Below are 15,601 nucleotides of genomic sequence, written 5' to 3'. Positions count from 1 at the left end.
GCTACTTGCAAGGACTTTCGTATCTAGATACAGCTAGAGGCACTAATCCCATAGTAGAGAAACTACCCTCAAATCTGCAAGACAAGTGGATGTCTGTAGGACGTAAATTCAAATAAGATTATGGAGTCGCTTTTCCGCCTTTCTCTGTGTTTTCTAGGTTTGTCCGACAGCAAGCGAAAATCTGAAGTGATCCCAGTTTTGCCTTCACCACCAGCGGCAATCAATCATACAGACCTGAGAGACCTCACAGACCTCACGGTAGGACCTATGTATTCACACACAACAGCTGTACCTTCAGAAGTCACAGATTACCAAAGCACCTACAAGGTACACACCATAGAAAACCCTGATAGACATTGTCCAATACACAAAAAAACACATCCACTAAAGAAATGCAAAGGCTTTAGAAGCAAACCCATTGCAGAGCGGATGTCCTTCCTTAACCGCCTCCGGACCGCCTAACGCAGGATCGCGTTCCGGAGGCAGCAGCTCTGCGCAGAGTCACACATATACGCTTTATCTCGCGAGACGCGAGATTTCCTGTGAACGCGCGCACACTGGCGCGCGCGCTCACAGGATCGGAAGGTAAGCGAGTGGATCTCCAGCCTGCCAGCGGCGATCGTTCGCTGGCAGGCTGGAGATGCGATTTTTTTAACCCCTAACAGGTATATTAGACGCTGTTTTGATAACAGCGTCTAATATACCTGCTACCTGGTCCTCTGGTGGTCCCTTTTGTTTGGATCGACCACCAGCGGACACAGGCAGCTCAGTAATAAGTAGCACCAAACACCACTACACTACACCCCCCCGTCACTTATTAACCCCTTATTAACCCCTGATCACCCAATATAGACTCCCTGATCACCCCCCTGTCATTGATCACCCCCCTGTAATTTATCACCCCCTTGTAAGGCTCCATTCAGACGTCCGTATGTTTTTTACGGATCCACGGATACATGGATCGGATCTGCAAAACACATACGGACGTCTGAATGGAGCCTTACAGGGGGGTGATCACCCCATATAGACTCCCTGATCACCCCCCTGTCATTGATCACCCCCCTGTAAGGCTCCATTCAGACATCCGTATGTTTTTTACGGATCCACGGATACATGGATCGGATCCGCAAAACACATACGGACATCTGAATGGAGCCTTATAGGGGGGTGATCAATGACAGGGGGGTGATCCCCCATATAGACTCCCTGATCACCCCCCTGTCATTGATCACCCCCCCTGTCATTGATCACCCCCCTGTAAGGCTCCATTCAGACATCCGTATGTTTTTTACGGATCCACGGATACATGGATCGGATCCGCAAAACACATACGGACATCTGAATGGAGCCTTATAGGGGGGTGATCAATGACAGGGGGGTGATCTCCCCATATAGACTCCCTGATCACCCCCCTGTCATTGATCACCCCCCCTGTAAGGCTCCATTCAGACGTCCGTATGTGTTTTGCGGATCCGATCCATGTATCCGTGGATCTGTAAAAAACATACAGACCTCTGAATGGAGCCTTACAGGAGGGTGATCAATGACAGGGGGGGGTGATCACCCCATATAGACTCCCTGATCACTCCCCTGTCATTGATCACCCCCCTGTAAGGCTCCATTCAGACGTCCGTATGTGTTTTGCGGATCCGATCCATGTATCCGTGGATCTGTAAAAAACATACGGACATCTGAATGGAGCGAGCCTGACAGGGGGGTGATCACCCCATATAGACTCCCTGATCACCCCCCTGTCATTGATCACCCCCCTGTCATTGATCACCCCCCTGTAAGGCTCCATTCAGACGTCCGTATGTTTTTTACGGATCCACGGATACATGGATCGGATCCGCAAAACACATACGGACGTCTGAATGGAGCATTACAGGGGGGTGATCAATGACAGGGGGGTGATCACCCCATATAGACTCCCTGATCACCCCCCTGTCATTGATCACCCCCCTGTAAGGCTCCATTCAGACATTTTTTTGGCCCAAGTTAGCGGAAATTATTATTATTATTTTTTTTCTTACAAAGTCTCATATTCCACTAACTTGTGTCAAAAAATAAAATCTCACCATACCCCTCACGGGATCCAAATGCGTAAAATTTTTTAGACATTTATATTCCAGACTTCTTCTCACGCTTTAGGGCCCCTAAAATGCCAGGGCAGTATAAATACCCCACATGCGACCCCATTTCGGAAAGAAGACACCCCAAGGTATTCCGTGAGGGGCATATTGAGTCCATGAAAGATTGAAATTTTTGTCCCAAGTTAGCGGAAAGGGAGACTTTGTGAGAAAAAAACAAAAAACAAAAATTTCCGCTAACTTGTGCCAAAAAAAAATAATTTCTATGAACTCGCCATGCCCCTCATTGAATACCTTGGGGTGTCTTCTTTCTAAAATGGGGTCACATGTGGGGTATTTATACTGCCCTGGCATTTTAGGGGCCCTAAAGCGTGAGAAGAAGTCTGGGATCCAAATGTCTAAAAATGCCCTCATAAAAGGAATGTGGGCCCCTTTGCGCATCTAGGCTGCATAAAAGTGTCACACATCTGGTATCGCCGTACTCAGGAGAAGTTGGGCAATGTGTTTTGGGGTGTCATTTTACATATACCCATGCTGGGTGAGATAAATATCTTGGTCAAATGCCAACTTTGTATAAAAAAATGGGAAAAGTTGTCTTTTGCCGAGATATTTCTCTCACCCAGCATGAGTATATGTAAAAAGACACTCCAAAACACATTGCCCAACGTCTCCTGAGTACGGCGATACCACGTGTGACACTTTTTTGCAGCCTAGGTGGGCAAAGGGGCCCAAATTCCAAAGAGCACCTTTCGGATTTCACCTGCCATTTTTTACACATTTTGATTTCAAACTACTTCGCACGCATTTGGCCCCCAAAATGCCAGGGCAGTATAACTACCCCTCAAAGTATAACTACCCCATTTTGGAAAGAAGACACCCCAAGGTATTTCGTCATGGGCATAGTGAGTTCATGGAAGTTTTTATTTTTTGTCACAAGTTAGTGGAATATGAGACTTTGTAAGAAAAAAAAAAAATCATCATTTTCCGCTAACTTGTGACAAAAAATAAAAAGTTCTATGAACTCACTATGCCCATCAGCGAATACCTTAGGGTGTCTACTTTCCGAAATGGGGTCATTTGTGGGGTGTTTGTACTGTCTGGCCATTGTAGAACCTCAGGAAACATGACAGGTGCTCAGAAAGTCAGAGCTGCTTCAAAAAGCGGAAATTCACATTTTTGTACCATAGTTTGTAAACGCTATAACTTTTACCCAAACCATTTTTTTTTTACCCAAACATTTTTTTTTAATCAAAGACATGTAGAACAATACGTTTAGAGAAAAATGTATATATGGATGTCGTTTTTTTTACAAAATTTTACAACTGAAAGTGAAAAATGTCATTTTTTTGCAAAAAAAACATTAAATTTCGATTAATAACAAAAAAAGTTAAAATGTCAGCAGCAATGAAATACCACCAAATGAAAGCTCTATTAGTGAGAAGAAAAGGAGGTAAAATTCATTTGGGTGGTAAGTTGCATGACCGAGCAATAAACGGTGAAAGTAGTGTAGTGCAGAAGTGTAAAAAGTGACCTGGTCATTAAGGGTGTTTAAGCTAAAGGGGCTGAGGTGGTTAAACAAAACGGCATCTGTTTCAAGTGCTGCAGATCTACTTATCACATTGCCAAAGACTGCAAAATACCAGTAGAATGTACAGAATGTGGCAGTGAGAGACATATTGCAGCTTTGCACCCTGGCCCTGCTCCTGCTCCACTAGAGACTGTAGAACCCAGGAAAGATCAGGGCAGGGAGCAACAAGAGACCCCACTCTCCTCTGTAATGTCTAGTTGCACCGAAGTATGTGGACAAGGCAAGAGTGCACGATCATGCTCTAAAATCTGTCTAGTGACTGTGTATCCCACTGGCAAGAGAGAAAGGGCAGTGAAAATGTATGTAGTGCTAGATGAACAGAGCAACAGATCCCTTGCAAAGTCAGTTTTCTTTGATATCTTTAACCTTAAGGCAAGTGCAGTTCCATACACTCTAAGGACATGTGCGGGGACAATTGAAACCACAGGGAGAAGAGCTACTGACTTTACCATTGAATCCTTCAATAAGAAAGTGCAGTTCCCACTTCCTACCCTAATAGAGTGTGGCATGATACCCGACGACAAAACTGAGATTCCATCTCCAGAAGTAGCTCATCACCACCCCCACCTCCGCTCAATTGCTCACCTTATCCCAGCTGTTGAGCCAGATGTTTCTATCCTTCTACTTCTTGGAAGAGACATCCTTCAGGTACACAAGGTACGCCAGCAAATCTATGGACCTTATAATGCCCCCTATGCACAGAGACTGGACCTGGGGTGGGTCATTGTAGGAGAAGTTTGCCTGGGGACAGTGCACCAGCCTGACAACATTAGCACTTTGAAGACGTCTGTGTTAACAAATGGACGCGCATCCCTTCTCAGTCCCTGTCACAACAACTTCATTGTCAAGGAAAGCTTTGGCAGGTCAACACAACACTGTGACTCTTCTACACTATATGGTAAAGAAGAAGTCAATTCCAACATTGAGACAGACAATCTAGGGATAACAGTATTTCAGAAAACTAAAGATGATGATCCTCTATAGAGGATCAGATCTTCTTGCAGATTATGGATAAAGAGGCTTACCAAGATAACAATCACAGTTGGGTGGCTCCTCTCCCCTTTCGCACACCCAGACGTGTTCTGCCTAGTAACAGGGAGCAAGCCATGAAGCGTTTGCATTCACTCAGCAAAACACTGCAGAGAAAGCCAGAAGTGAAAAGAGATTTCACTGAATTCAATAAAGGGATGCTAGACAATGATCACGCTGAAGTTGCAGGACCACTTGAGACAGACAGGGAACACTGGTATCTACCAATGTTTGGTGTTTACCATCCACACAAACCTAACCAAATCAGAATAGTTTTTGATTCCAGTGCAGAGTATAAAGGAGTCTCTTTAAATGACGTACTGTTGAGTGGCCCTGACCTAAACAATACTTTGCTAGGTGTCCTCATGCGCTTCAGAAAAGAGCCCGTTGCTTTCACAGCAGATGTACAACAGATGTTTTATTGCTTTCTTGTCAGAGAAGACCACAGAGACTTTCTACGTTTTCTCTGGTACAAAGACAATGACATAGACAAAGAAACTGTAGAGTACAGAATGAAAGTGCACGTATTTGGCAATTGCCCCTCTCCTGCCGTCGCTATATACTGAATGCAAAAGGCTGCCCAGAAAAATGCAGAGTGCTATGGACAAGAAGCCAAACACTTTGTATTGAGACATTTCTATGTAGATGATGGACTCGCTTCTGCTAGCACACCTAAAGATGCAATCTCCATCCTCAGTCAAGCAAAGCAAATGCTGGCAGAATCCAATCTGCGTCTTCATAAAATCGCTTCCAACAGCCAAAAAGTAATGGAAGCCTTCCCTGTAGCAGACAGAGCTAAGGACCTTAAAGATCTTTGCCTAGGTACAGACACCCTTCCCTTGCAGAAAAGCCTAGGCCTAAGTTGGGATCTAGAAAATGATAGTTTTGCTTTCAGAGTTTCCTCAGAGGAAAAGCCTTTTACACATAGAGGCATTCTATCCACCGTAAATAGCCTCTATGATCCCCTAGGGTTTGTATCACCTGTGACTATAAGAGGTAAGGCCTTAGTTCGTGAACTGTCATCTGGGAAAAGTGAATGGGAGGCATTGCTTCCACAGGAGAGACTAAGTGAGTGGGTTCAATGGACAAAATCCTTGCAAGCGTTAGAGCACCTAAAGATAGACAGATGCTATGTGCCCGTATCTCTATCATCAGCTTGCAGGAAAGAACTATGCATCTTCTCAGACGCATCCACCACAGCGATAGGTGCAGTAGCTTACTTGAAAGTAATTGATGCAGAAAATGTGTGCCATGTTGGATTTATCATGGGAAAGTCCAAATTAAGCCCTAAACCAGCCCACACTATTCCTTGTTTAGAGTTGTGTGCTGCCGTACTTGCAGTCGAAATGTCTGAGCTAATTACAGATGAACTAGACACTGATTTTGATGCTGTGAAATTCTTCACTGACAGCAAGCCTGTCCTAGGGTACATTTGCAACACCACTAGGAGGTTCTATCTGTATGTCTCCAACAGAGTGAATAGAATCAGGCAATCTACACACCCAGATCAGTGGTTCTATGTATCTACAGAGCAAAACCCTGCAGATTATGCCACTAGGCCTACTCAAGCAGCATGCCTTCAGAACTCTAATTGGTCCTCAGACCCAGATACACCTATGGTCCTTACCCCAGCAATGTTGTTGACTCAAAAGGTGAACTCTTTGTCTGCTCCATCTGGAACCATAAGTACAACACAAGTTCATGCTAAACAATAGAAGCAAGTACAATGCTTGGCAGACACCTTTTGGAAAAGATGGAAGAGGGAGTATCTGTCAAATCTGCAACGCCGTAGGAAATGGACTGAGGATCGCCCAAATGTAAAAGTGGGTGATGTTGTTCTGTTGAAGGACAGCCAAGAGAGCAGGAACGAGTGGCCTGTAGGACTTATTGTCAATGCTCTACCAAGCAGGGATGGCAATGTTAGGAAGGTGGAGGTCAAGGTTGCAAAGAATGGGACTTCCAAAATTTATCTTAGACCTATAACTGACGTCATAGTTTTAGTTTCAGATTAGCTAGGATTCCATTTCCTGTTTATATGTTTTTTCTGCATAGCAGTAGTTATTTAGGTAGTGACATAATAAATTATGCCAGACAGGGAGTGTTCTGCCGATTTTGTGCATAATTAATGTATGTAATGTGCTGTAAAGATTATACTGAAATGTTATGTTTGACGTTGCTGCCATCTAGTGGTCAAAGTTAGTTTCTACTTTGCCAGAACTTTACAGGAAGTGTATTTTTCTCAGAGTCAAAGGCAGTAACCTTTAACCTGGAACTGTATTTCCTCCATTTCATGACTGCTCCTGATCTATTCCTGGACTTATGATGGAATTGTCTGTGAGTACTCTCACTGATGGAGTGAGGCTACTGTATTATGTGTAATGTATTGACACATATGTTTTGTTTATGTTTATATTGTAGTTTTACAAAGTTATTCAGAAAAAAGAATACATACAGATCTGATGTCTCACGTTTCTTGACTTCTGAATTATTGTTAAGCTCTCTGACTAGTGTTATACAACAGTTCAATAATGCGAAGCAGAACACTGATGCCTTCACATCTTCACGTATAATTTATCTACGGTCCGTCAGTAAAGAAAGTTGCTCCTCCATTATTTTATTGATGCATTCAATACACAATTGTTTTGCGTATGAGTCTTGTAGCCTCTTATTACATGTAGCACATCTTTTGAGCTTCTTTATTGATTCCACCTTATGGGTGCTTTCCTTCTCCCCCTAGGTAGACAATAAAAATGTACTCACCGAAATTTTCATTTCCTGTAGTCCGTAGGCAGCACAATAACAAATGGGATGTTAGTCCCCTAGGTACAACCAGAAGAGACAGGTTAATTAGCAATAACACTTAGTCAATTACTCAATTATTCCCCCTATAAAGGCTGGACTCAGTGAACCACACATTGTATTTGTATGCAGCAATAAAGGTTTATTAATGGTGGGAAAGCTGTGCTGCCACAAGAAATGAAAATTTCAGTTAGTACATTTTTATTTTGCTGGACGTCCTACGGCAGCACAATAACAAGTGGGAATTGTACAGTAATGAAATCAGGGAGGGAGAGAAGACGCCAGTTCTAGCACTCTTTTGCCAAAAAGAGCCCCTTCTGCTTGTAGCATATCCAGCCTGTAGTGCTTCATGAATGTTGAGCTTGATGACCAGGTAGCTGCTAAACAGATTTGCTGGATAGATACTTGGCCCAATTCTGCCCAGGATGTGGCGGTTGAGTGAGTAGCGTGTGCCTTTATTTGTAGAGCATAACATTTTTGGAAGGTGGATCGTATCCTTCGTGCTAAGGGCTTTGCGGCCCTTGTTTGGGTCTTGATGCTGAACAGACTGTCTGTGGATCTGAAGGGCTTAGTTTTTTCCACATAAGTCAGGACTAATCTACTTACATCCAGAGTGTGTAGAGTCTCTTGTTCCATTCCTTGAGGTTCAGGGTATAGAACAGGTAGAGCGATTTCTTTGTTGAGGTTGGCACTGGAGGCCTCTTTAGGAAGAAAACCTGGCATTGTATGAAGTACCAGACAGTCACCCTGATCTCTCAGATAAAGCTCTTTGCTTGATAATGCATGTAGCTCGCTAATTCTCCTGGCTCAGGTGATAGCGACTAAGGCTACTTTCACACTGGCGTTTTGGCTTTCCGTTTGTGAGATCCATTCAGGGCTCTCACAATCGGTCCAAAACGGATCAGTTTTGCCCTAATGCATTCTGAATGGAAAAGGATCCGCTCAGAATGCATCAGTTTGCCTCTGTTCTGTCTCCATTCCACTTTGGAGGAGGACATCAAAACGCTGCTTGCTTGATTAAACGGAGCCAAACGGATCCGTTCTGACACACAATGTAAGTCAACGGGGACGGATCCGTTTTCTATGACACAATCTGGCACAATAGAAAACAGATCCGTCCTCTATTGACTTTCAATGGAGTTCATGACGGATCCGTCTTGGCTATGTTAAAGATAATACAAACGGATCAGTTCTGAACGGATGCAGACGGATGTATTATCTGAACGGATCCGTCTGTGCAGATCCATGACGGATCCGCACCAAACGCGAGTGTGAAAGTAGACTAAAAAGTAAGTTTTTAGAGTGGGCCAGTATATTTGGGCCTCTTGCATCGGTTCAAACGGGAGTATGGTCAATGCTGTAACGACTACAGATAAGTCCCAGGATGGAAGTGGAGGTTGGACTGTAGGTCTTAGGATGTTCAAGGCTCTGAAAAAAGATTTAATTTGACTGTGATTGGAGAATTTTCCTTACAGTTGCGTATTGATAGCGGTAAAGTGTACCTTTAAGGTGTTTCATTTGAGTCCTTTTTCTACGCCATCCTGTAGGAACTGTAGGACACTGTTGATAGTTTCTGTGTCTGCTGAATTAATCGAGCACCAATTATTATAAATTCTCCAAACTCTGTTGTAGATCTTTACTGTATTAGGCCTTTTAGCTGCTAGGATTGTATCAATCAACTCTGCGGAGAGGCCTAAGTTGAGTTGTTTTTGCAGTTCAGCCTCCAGGCCGTTATGTGTAATGTTTGCGCATTGGGATGTGTCATCCCCTGCTGATTTAGTAGGTTTGGCAGAAACGGTAGTCTCCACAATCTTCCCCCTGAGAGGATCATCGCTAGGGAGAACCAAGCTCTGCAAGGCCATAAGGGAAGAACTGCTATTACTTCCGCTTTGTCCTGGATCGTCTTTTTGAGCACTTTCATTATCATCGTAAATAGGGGGAAACATAGACCAGCTCTTGTTTCTAGCTGATTGAGAGACCATCCTTTCCCGCCGACTGGTGAGATTGGTAGAGGGCACAGAACCTTTTTACTTTGGCATTGTGTTGTGTTGCCATAGCATCCAGGGTCGGCTGACCCATCTGCTTCACCACTTGTTTGAAAACCTTGGTGTTTGGACTCCACTCTCCTGAGTGGAGTTTCCCTCTGCTGAGAAAATCTGCCATTATGTTGAGAGTCCCTTTGATGTGTATGGCTGATATGCCTGCCGTATGGGTTTCTGCCTAATTCATCAATTGCCTGCACTCTGCCGCTAGTTGGGGACTTCTGATGCCCCCTTGCTAATTGATATAATACACGGTTGTCAGTCTCATTTCTTTCATATTGGATGACATCAGTATATCCTCTGAATCCCATCTCTTTTGTAGCCACATGTCCTCTACATGGGCATCCGTTGTGAGGACCTTCTGTGCTTGAGGAATCAGACTCTTCCCACTGGTTAGGCGAGATGACATGAGCCACCACTTTAGATCTTGACGAGTGACTGGAGAAATGAGCAGAGCCTTGTCTAGAGTGTTTTGTGACTTGTAGGGATATTGTTTTGTAGGGACCTGACATGAGCTTTGGCCCAAGGAACAGCCTATTGATGAGGTCAGGAGACCAAAAACTCTCATGACATTCCTGAGAAAGATCTTTGGATGAGCAATGAGATTAGAGACTTCCTGGATAACCTTCTGTATCCTTGGTGTGGACAATTTGCTGTTCATTTGGCGAGAATCTATCACAAAACCCAAAAAAGTTATTGTTTGTGTTGGATCCAGGTAGGACTACTTGTAATTTATCAGGAACCCATTTTCTGTATCAGAGAAGTGGTTGCTTGCAGGTATTTCATCAGCTGATCTCTGGAGGATGCTCTTATCAGCAAGTCGTCTAAATATGACATTACTGACATTCCCCTCAGTCTGAGGGCTGCTGACAGGACCACTGTAACCTTTGTAAACACACGGGGTGTACACGATATCCCAAAAGGGATATTCCTATGATTTACTTTAGCCACGGATTAACACAAACAAGCTCATCTGTCAATTCTATCGCAGCCTGAACACGCAAGTGTCCGAACGTGCGTTCCAGCTTGGAGCGCGCCGTACCGGAACCCCGCTTCCGGACATGCGCAATAGTCCCCGATGCGTTCCATTCTAGAACGCATCACGCCGACCCTTCCGGTCTTGCGCAGCACTGCCTCCTAGCACTTCCGATTTCGGGCCGCCGTGAGCTCGCTCGATAAGAGAAGACACTCCCACTTTTTTTTGGGCGGTCTTTTGCTAATTATGTTAAACTTCTTTAGGGTATTGTAAGGGATCGCCTCTTATTCAGGGGTCATTCTCACAGATACGACTTTAGGACACCAGGTTTCAGGTCCAAACAGTGCATTTATTTTACACTCCAACCAATATACACTCACCTAAAGAATTATTAGGAACACCTGTTCTATTTCTCATTAATGCAATTATCTAGTCAACCAATCACATGGCAGTTGCTTCAATGCATTTAGGGATGTGGTCCTGGTCAAGACAATCTCCTGAACTCCAAACTGAATGTCAGAATGGGAAAGAAAGGTGATTTAAGCAATTTTGAGCGTGGCATGGTTGTTGGTGCCAGACGGGCCGGTCTGAGTATTTCACAATCTGCTCAGTTACTGGTATTTTCACGCACAACCATTTCTAGGGTTTACAAAGAATGGTGTGAAAAGGGAAAAACATCCAGTATGCGGCAGTCCTGTGGGCAAAAATGCCTTGTGGATGCTAGAGGTCAGAGGAGAATGGGCCGACTGATTCAAGCTGATAGAAGAGCAACGTTGACTGAAATAACCACTCGTTACAACTGAGGTATGCAGCAAAGCATTTGTGAAGCCACAACACGCACAACCTTGAGGCCGATGGGCTACAACAGCAGAAGACCCCACCGGGTACCACTCATCTCCACTACAAATAGGAAAAAGAGGTTACAATTTGCACGAGCTCACCAAAATTGAATTGTTGAAGACTGGAAAAACGTTGCCTTGTCTGATGAGTCTCGATTTCTGTTAAGACATTCAAATGGTAGAGTCCGAATTTGGCGTAAACAGAATGAGAACATGTATCCATCCTCTGATGGCTACTTCCAGCAGGATAATGCACCATGTTACAAAGCTCGAATCATTTCAAATTGGTTTCTTGAACATGACAGAGTTCACTGTACTAAAATGGCCCCCACAGTCACCAGATCTCAACCCAAGGGCATGGGTCTCACCCCTGGGGATAGGTACCTGGAGGTGGTGGGTAGGGAGGCCGCGTAAATTTTTGCGCACGGTCCCACAAGCGGACGTGGATCTGGCGGCGAGGGACTAGAACAAGGGGATACTAGTATAAAAGTTATCCACGTACAGGTGGTAACCCTTATCTAGCAGTGGGTGCATAAGGTCCCACACAAGTTTCCCGCTAACATCCAGAGTGGGGGGACATTCTGGGGGTTAAATACGGGAATCTCGCCCCTCGTACACACGAAACTTGTAAGTGTACCCTGAGGTACTCTCACAAAGTTTGTACAGCTTCACGCCATACCTCGCCCGCTTAGAGGGAACATACTGCCAGAAAAGAAGTCTCCCCTTGAAAGCAATGAGAGACTCATCAACCGCGACCTCCCTTCCAGGTACATAGGCCTGCACAAATTTGGCCCCAAAGTGATCGATGACCGACCTGATTTTGTACAGGCGGTGATAGGCAGGATCACCTTGGGGGGGACATGCTGCATTATCTGCATAATGCAGGCATTTCCGGATGGCCTCAAACCGGGAGAGTGTCATGGCCGTACTGTAAAGTGGGGTCTGGTAGAGGAAGTCCCCACTCCAGTAATGCCTGACACTAGGTTTTTTGACTAGGCCCATGTGCAGCACGAGGCCCGAAAACGTCAGCATCTCGGCTGAACTGACCGGAGTCCAGCAACCGGCCCTAGCCAAAAAGGAGTCCGGGTGTTGAGCAACGAACTGTTGGGCGTACAGGTTCGTTTGCTCCACCATCCGATTTACAAAGACTAAAAAAAGACTAAAATAGTCATATTCAGTGAAGCCCACTGTGGAAATTTGGATTCCTGGTTGGCCTACAAAATCAGGAATCGCGGGCTCAAAATGCTCTGGGGTACACCAGACAAGTTCACCGGCAGGGGGCTCAGGTGGACTTAACTGGTGGGCAGGAAAACTAGTACGAGCCCCAGAGCTGCTCGTACTAGTGTGGGCCACAGGGTCCCTAGCATGGCGGTCCCCTTGCTCCGCCTAGCAGGGTCTCCGCCACCTTGGGGGCTCATCATCATCGCTAGATGATGAGGACGCGGTTGACAAAAGTAAAGTGGGGTCATCCTCGTCCTCACTGGGGCTCTCGGAGGCAAGCTGGGCGTATGCCTCCTCGGCCGAGAACATCCGGCGGGCCATAGGGGAGAGTGTGTGTGTGTGTGTGTGCGTGCGTGTTAAACTTTATTTGGTGTGCGTGTGTGGGGGCACGGGTGTTCACGAACTTACCCTAAACCTAACAGACAAAAAAATTAAATAAATAAATAAAAAAAGGACAAAAAATAAAAAAATAAATTCAAACTCTCTGATCAACCGTCCGAAGTTGATCAGCGGTGGGGTGTGCGATGCGCTAACAGTGGCCGGAGGCTAAGAGTGCCGGCCACAGTCAGCGAACGCAGAAAAAAATAAACTTCTTGCGCCCCAAAAAGAGTTGGGGGGGGGTCAAGCTGCAGCCCCCCTGGGGGGGTCTAGGGTCACACAGCTGTGCTGTGGACCCCAGTCACCCGATTTAGGGTGATGCAACAAAAACATTTTTTATTTTTTTTTCTCACTAACTTTCCCTGAATATTCCTGCCTAACCTAACCTGTTCCTAACCTTTCCCTAAATACCTTGGTGGTGCTGGGGCACAGATGGGGGTGCTGGCTCTGGAGATAGACGTGCAGCGCTCCTCTCTCCCGGACTGAAAAGGAGGTAGAGAGGAGCGCTGCTGTCATTTGAACTGCCTGCCCGCCCGCCCGCCCAGCCGACTAATGAGAGCCGATCCTGAGAGGTTATGTCACCATCACCTCTCAGGATTGCAGGATGGTGATTGGTGGTGTATTATCACACCACTGATCACCATCCTGTTCCGGGTTATCGGGTCCCCAGAGACCCATATAACCCGGAAATGCAGCAAACCGCAGGTCTGAATCGACCTGCGGTTTGCTGCGATCGCCAACATGGGGGGGTCACAGGACCCCCCAGCGCATTGTCCCAGGGTGCCTGCTCGATGATTTGAGCAGGCACCCAGGCGGGTGGTGATCGGAACTACACATGCCGTACCGGTACGTCATGTGTCCGTAACAGTTTAAAGATCCAACTACTCATGCCGCCATTGGTATACCATCAGTAATGATCTCCTTGTGGTTCTGCACTTTAAATATCTGGAAATAGCCATCACCAAAGACTCTGCCACTTTTCATGTACACAATACTCACCCTGTATTATCCTACTGCAGAGACAAATTTAGTTTATAGAAAGATCTGCCTCTGTCGGTCTCTGGTCGAGTAAATCTCATTAAGATGATTCTATTACCCAAGTGTTTGTATGTTCTTGAACATGCCCCATATACAGGTGAAACTCGAAAAATTTGAATATCGTGCAAAGTTCATTTATTTCAGTAATGCAACTTAAAAGGTGAAACTAATATATGAGATAGACTTATTACATGCAAAGCGAGATATTTCAAGACTTAATTTGCTATAATTTGGATGATGATTGCTTACAACTTATGAAAACCCCAAAATCACAATCTCAAGTACCCTTTGCTCAGGGGGTATGGATTAATTAGCTGACTAGAGTGTGACACTTTGAGCCTAGAATATTGAACCTTTTCACAATATTCAAATTTTAAGTTGCATTACTGAAATAAATGAACTTTTGGATGATATTCTAATTTTTTGAGTTTCACCTGTAATGTCCTTAAATCATTTTTCCAACAGCTGCATTATCTTAAGACCTGGCTTTTCCCATATGAGCAACTCCCGAATTCAGAGGCCCATTTGGCCTGGTACCTGAATATTTAAATCTTTGTGGCCGATGCTGGAACAAACTCAACTATTCCTTCAGGTACTCCTGCCTATACACATGGGGGATATACAGGTATGGGGGGCTAGTAAGGGCGTACATGACTTTTGGGGACATATGGCTGAAACCCCTTTGTGGGATAACGCAGTATTCCCTTCTCTACTGTCTCTCAAACACTCTGGTTTTTGGAAAACCATGTGGTACGGTCCCTGGGGAATGTGTTTGCGAATAATTGCAGTCATTTATCAAGCTGGTGTAGAACTGGCTTAGTTGCCCATAGCAACCAATCATATTCCACCTTCCATTTTCCAAAGGAGGTGTCAAAAATGAAAGGTGGAATCTGATTGGTTGCTATGGACAACTAAACCAGTTCTACTTTACACCAGTTTGACAAATGACCCCTAAATGTTTTCTGCACCTTTGATGCCTTGTGGGAAACTTTTTCACTGCCTCGCAGTGGAGTCCCCAATTCATGAACACCATCACCACCCACCCGCACTCTACAGCGCTCTCTGCTCTATCTCAGTCTCCTCAAGCCAAAGTTCCAGCATTGTGACTAGTAACTGTCCCTCATACCAGTGGCAAGAGTGCACTGCGTTATTATGGAGATACCAAGACTTGCCAAGGGTTCCTACACTAGTGCACTATTCATTGGGTTGGACGGCTTCCACTGCATCATCCTTGCTATGTTTCCACCAGGGCAACTTTCTATACCCTGTCCTTAGAGATGTCCTGGAATAATGAGGCTCTGGTAGCTGCTTTCTAGAGGGTCTGGCAGGTTAAATCAAAGACGAGTTGACATATCAAGTCTGGATGACTATCACTGTTGCCACTCGCACAGATCTATGCTTTAAAAAGTGTCTCAGGGAGCCTACTCGGGATAGAACTCCATGCTTGGCATCTTCCCAAGAGCATATTGAACTATATAGAGTAAAGCTGTCTGAGAAGGAGCATCAGACAGCTTTGGCTATACTGTGGTGCTAGGGGCCATTAAGTGAAGAAAAGAAAAAAGGCCCTCTCAACCTGGGAAACTTAAGCGCCTAGGGTTGAA

The sequence above is a fragment of the Bufo bufo genome, chromosome 11 (assembly GCF_905171765.1).
Source record: "Bufo bufo chromosome 11, aBufBuf1.1, whole genome shotgun sequence".
NCBI lineage: Eukaryota > Metazoa > Chordata > Amphibia > Anura > Bufonidae > Bufo > Bufo bufo.
The sequence above is the reverse complement of the archived record's forward strand: the minus strand, read 5'-3'. Positions refer to the sequence as shown.